We start from the raw sequence: 6,016 nt of genomic DNA on the forward strand, positions 1-6,016 counted from the left end.
ACTCTATTCACAAAAGCAGGCAGCTAGCTGATTTGGTGTGCAGGTTGTAGCTTGCTGAGTCCTGTTCCAATCTGTCCCGTGATTTGAAAAGTACAGATCGGACCATGTCACTGTTCTAATGTTCAGTGATTCTGTGTGTGTACAAAATCCATTACCATAGAAAATACATAGTCCTTCCCTTTGTTATCCACAACCTATAGCTGGTAACTCCCAGAAAAGCCAGCAAGACCATCCCAGAACTTTCTTAAAAATAACTCAAATCACCATTTAGCACTAATACCGAGGCACTGACAAAGGTAACTGATCCATATCCTCACTTAATTTTTCCACTACACTTGACGTTAGTTTTCCAGGGCTACTATAAAAAGAACCACCGACTTAATTGGCTTAAACAACAGGAACTACTGCAGCATGGTTTGAGATTAGAAGTCCAAAATCAAGTGTTAGTGGGGACATACTCTCTCTGAAGTCTGCAGGGCTCTGCTAGTGGCTTGTCATCAATCCACCACTCAGTCTCTATCTGCTGTGCGTGGCTCTTTGTCTCTTTTTGTCTCCCGCTCACTCTTCCTTACCGTGTCAAAATTTCCTCTGCTTATTAGGACTCCAGTCATCTTGCTTCAAGGCCACCGTGATTCAGTTTGGCTTTGTCTTAATAGGATCTTCAAAGATCCTGTTTAATGTGGTTTCACGTCCACAGGACCAGGGGTTAGGTCTTTGGCATGTCTTTGTGGGAGACATGATTCTACCATAACAGCAGGTGATGATTTTTATTCTTAATAGACACATTGATGGATAGAAATGTGGAAGTCCCAGTTAAAAACAAAACAAAACAAAAAGACAGTGGCCCATATGACCACGTCTAGTGACTAACAGATGATGATTTAGACGTAGAGCTTCAATGATGCAGTTCTTTATAACCTCTAAGTGTGGAAGTGGTTGTGGCTGAACTCGGTGAGTGCGTGATCTGTGAAGGACACAGCTGCCTTTAGTGTTTAGCGTGGGCATTCGAGGAAGGCCCTTAGCCAAACAGATGTGCTCAGGTGCTCAGACGGCTGCGGTGTGTGGGGTTAAGCTCATCTATAAAGTTCTCAACACACTGACTAATATGATTGCTCAATAGATAAGAACTTAAACCTGGCTTTGGATAACTATGTTTAGTGGGGTGCGGTTAGGCAAGGATTTCACCTCTAGACTACAGTCTGCATCAAGGGGAAAATATGGTATAGGATTCCAGGTTGTAATCAAGTTATTAGAGGTGGGGCTGAGTCAAAATTCAGGGCTATATTTGTGTTCGAAACGCGTGAATAAGAATTTAAAACAAAGATACAAACAGCGGAGGAAGATTGATTGAAAACAGATCTCTTTTGGATGTTTTAAATGTACTTGCATTGAAATCTTGTAAAAAATCATTTTACCTTTTTGTACATAAATACAGCAGGAGGATTCAATAGCCTGAAATGACACACTATCTAAGAAGCAGACCAAGAACTGGAACCAATATTCATCAGACGGTAAAGCCTGGGATTTGTCTTCAAGCTCACTTTGTACAGAAATCTTAAATTATACATTATGGAATTTTGGGCAGAACGGCATAGAGTTTAGAATCCTGTATCGGTGGTTCTCAGCTGGGCATATTGGGCAGTGTCTGGGGATTGTTTTTGATTGTCACAATTCTAGAATATCTATGACTAGAGGCCAAGGGTACTGCTAAACATCCCACAATGCATAGGAGAGCCCCGAAAACAAGAATTATCTGACCCAAAATATCTATGGTGACAAAGTCGAGAAATCAAGCAGTCTGTCTTTTCAATTCTGTAGAATAACACGGTGGTTCTCAATCGGGAGCAGTTTTGCACCCAGGGGGACACTTGGCAATGTCTGAAGATATTTCTAAAATTATGGTAAAATACATGTAACATTTACTATGCTAACTGTTTTAAAGTGTACAGTTCAGGGGCATTTGGAATGACAATGTTGTGCAACCATCACCAATATCTACTTCTAGAGCAGTTTCATTGCCCCCAAAGAAACAGGTTTGGAGAGCAAGCAGTTACTCCCCACTTCCCTGTCCCCATTACCCTTCATACCCACTAATCTACTTCCTGTCAGTGAATGGATGAATTTACCTGCTTTGGGGTTGTTGATTCACAGCTGGGATGTTACTACTGGCTTCTAGTGGGTAGAGCCTGGGGCTGCTGCTAAACGACCTATAGTGACAGGGCGGCCTCCTGTATTCACTGTAGAGAGAATTTTCCAACCCCAAATGTCAGTTGTGCTGAGGTTGAGAAACTCTAGATGGGAGCAGGTGAGGCTGCCTGTGTGGTCTGTCGCCTTCTGGATATGGCACGCTCCTTAGTCCTAATGCTGGCTAAATAAAGAAAACCTAGGAGACGGAGATTGTTTTTTCTTTTCCCTTCTTGAGAGAGAGAATAGGTGTTGGAACCTCGGTCTCCTGTGTCAGGTGGGCCCCACCCCCAGTCCTGCACCTCCACCTGGGCTCCCAGCATCAGCCCCTCCGTGCCTTCACTCCGCCCGGGCTGCAGAACCGTGGACCCTACCCTCGCCCGCCCTGCTCTGCCTTGGTGAGTCCCAGAGGGAGGGTGGAGGCCGTGCAATGCCCAGAAAGAGAGGGAATGCTTGCAGTCTGGGCTGAACACAAACAGCTTCATCTTCCTGTGCCGTCCGTGGGGCCAGGAGACCCAGGCAGAGGAGGGGAAGTCCTCCCCCCACCCCCACAGCTCTTTAGCCCTCTTCTTGGCTTAGCACAAGGCGGCGGGAAGCAGGATCAGGAGTTGGGGGCTTTGGGCTTCCGTTGCCCACAGAAGGCTCAGCGGGAGGATGGCTTGGACACCAGGTTCTGGTCCTTCCTTCCCGGAGTACGTGCCGGACACATGACGGGCTGAACTGTGTCCCCCGCGAAGTTATGATGAGTCCTGACCCCCAGTTCTCAGAGTGTGACCTTATTTGAGAAAAAGTTCACTGCAGATATAATTAGTTAAGTTGACGCCATACGGGAGGAAGGAGGGCCCTGACTCCGACGACTGGTGCCTTTGAAGAAGAGGAAAATGGGGACGTGCAGAGGGAATGTGGCAGGCCCTGGAGAGAGGCCCCCACGAGCCACGGGCACCAAGGATCACCAGCACTGAGGCTGAGGAGAGGCAAGGAAGGGATCCCCCCTGGAGCCTCCAGAGCAAACATGGTCCTGGGGACAGCTCGACTTGGGCGTCTGCTTCTGGAACTCTGAGAGTATACATTTTTATTGTTTTCAGCTGCTCGGATTGTGGTCATCTGTTACGGCAGCCCTAGGACATTAGAACACCTATTTGGCTCAGCTTGACATTAGAACACCTATTCTGGCTCAGCTTGACTCCGCGATTCCAAACGAAAGGTCCAAGGCTGCCGCGTGTCTGGGCCTCCAGAAGCAGGACGGTGCATCCCGGACCAAGCAGGAGCCTCAGCCCTGGGTGCAGAGAGAAACCACTGGCGTCCAGGGCTGCAGGAACAATGTAACCTCAGAGACGTCCACCTGGATCGGGGAAGCACCACGGCTCCTCCTGAAGCGGGGACACTGGCTAGAGCTCAGCGACTCCCTGGGGCTGGGGATGGCGGGTGAGGACTCCCAGGGCATTCGGATGGGGCTGGGCTGTGTCTCCAGCAGATCCCACCTGCATCCTCTGCGGTCCCTGGAGGCTCACTCACCCTCGGAGCCCTCCTAGCTCTTACTCTGGGACCCACTGGCCTCCTGGCCCTCTTAGCCCAGTGGTTCTGAACTGGGGGTGATTTTGCTCCCTCACCTAGGGGACATTTGATAGTGTCCGGGGACATCTTTGACTGTCATGACTGGGGGAGAGGGGGCTGCCGGCCACCATTGGGATGCTGCTAAATAGCCTACAACACACAGGGCAACTTCCCACAACAAGAAGTGACCCAAAAGGTCATTAGGGCTGAGTTGAGAATCCCTGCTGTGTTCCCTCCCTCTTAGAGGGCAAAACTGTGCCCCTGGGAACTGAATATAGAAAATATAGAGAAGATATAAACAGAGGGGTTGTTGTTTTTGGGAGGATTGGAAGCCTCCCTGCTTGCAGGGTCTTTAAAAGGGGCTGTGAGGGGAGGACACCCTTCCCTTTAGCATAAAGATCTCCTTTTCTTCTTGGAGAATTAAAAAAAAACCCACACCTTCAAGCAAAACAGAGTGGTGACTTCAGGGGAAAGAGGAGAATCGCAATGTTTCTGAAGGCTGCTGTTTGGTTCATTTTATTCAAACAAGGACAAATCAGCCACAACAAGAACCCAAGCTCAGAGCTCCAGGATCTCACAGCTGGTCCTTCTTGATCTCTCTCACTTCCACCCCACAGGGTCCTGGAGATACTTTGGTCTGTTCAGGGTCTTGGACAACGTGTGGTTAGCTCCCAGGGATCCCCATGGAGCTCGTTCATCATCACAGTCTTGCAAACCCCAGAGCAGAAAGTTCTTTCGGTGTCCCCAGCTTGGCCTCGTGTGGTCTCATTTCAGGGACTCTCAGGATGGTGAAGGGAGAGAGACAAGATCAGATGGAGGGGTAGCCAGGCATATACTCAGCATATAGATGGAAGCAGGGAGGGAGAACTTTACTATCTTCATAGATTCCTTACTGCAAAAGCACAGGCTGGTTGCAATAGTGTGATGGGTGGAGGAGGGAGGGGTGGGAAGGCCACTGGAAGAGCCTGGGGGAGATGGGGAAAGCCACAGGCCCCCTTTCCTTGTCCCCAGATGCTCCTGATGGTCTGAGAGCCATCCAGGCCGCCGATGGTGAGTAAAGAAGAGTCAGCCCGTCCACCCCTTCGTCCTCGTCTGGGCTGCCACGGCCCCGCTCCCTGCGCTGTGTGAATCGGGAATAGTTTTGTGGCAGGAGAGACAGGGAATATTTTCGGGGGCTGGGTATAAGGTTGCATTTCAGCATCTGGGAGAAGAGATGAAACTGTTCCAGTACAGAGGGGTCGGTGAGCTCTCAGTGAGAGGCCAGGCATAGCTCGTGTAGGAGAGGAAAAGTGGACCCAATCTGTCGTGCTGCCCTTTTCCAATTACTAGAGGGAACTTTGAGAGCTCCAAGCCCTTATCCACCTTGCCAAGTTCCCAGTATGCTAAGCATTTTCTCTCGGCTCATGAGGTGGGGTCTGGAGTGGGGTCTCGGTTTTAGCTTTTTTTTAGTGTCTCCATCACTTGTGGTTGGATGGTGCATATGAAAGCTGCTAGGAACTCAAGGTCCCCAGGAGCCTTAATACTTAAAACCTGGTGACTACTGAGTAGAAAACGAGAAGAGAGACGTGTCAGAGAAGGCCACGAGATGACGGTCTCACGGAGGAAGTGGTCAGTGTTTCGAATACAACCGGCAGATGATCGGTGATAAGGGCTGAGACGTGTCCACCATGTGCTCCAGGAAGCACCTTCTCGTCACAGATATGGCTTCGGGGTGAGTGTGGAGAGAGAAACCGGCCTCCAGTGTTTTGAGGAGTGAGGACGAGCGAGGGCAGCAGTGAGGGCTGTCGTGTGAGCCTCGGCCCAGGGTGGAGGAGGGCGGGGGTGCTCCCACCTGCCTTGCCGATGGCCTGGGGCTTTGCTCCTCGTTTTCACTCAGAGTTAGGAAACTTCAGTTCCAGGTGCTTGTGTGTGTGTGTGGGTGGGTGATGCTGATCGTCCCTGGGTGACACATCTGCACTGGTGTCAAGAAGGGGACACTGTTCTCCCCTTTTGACAAATAAAAGATGAAAACAGAGGGCGGCGTCTGGTTTTAGGGACAGGACCCTCCACAGGGACTGAGTTCAGTCCTCTCCCCCTTACCTCCCGATCCTGCAGCGGACTTTTTATATGAAACGGGACGAAGGAAGTAGTCAGGGAAGACAGACTGGGGGTCCCGTTCATCGGTGTAATCGGGAACATATGGAGAACATGGGTACACCGAGAAGGAAAGAGGCCGCGCTGACGGGGAAGGAGATGCTGCTCCAGCCTCCGGGTTCACCTTCCTACCACCTTGTGCACA

The sequence above is a fragment of the Choloepus didactylus genome, chromosome 27, assembly GCF_015220235.1.
Source record: "Choloepus didactylus isolate mChoDid1 chromosome 27, mChoDid1.pri, whole genome shotgun sequence".
In the NCBI taxonomy this organism is placed as follows: Eukaryota; Metazoa; Chordata; class Mammalia; order Pilosa; family Megalonychidae; genus Choloepus; species Choloepus didactylus.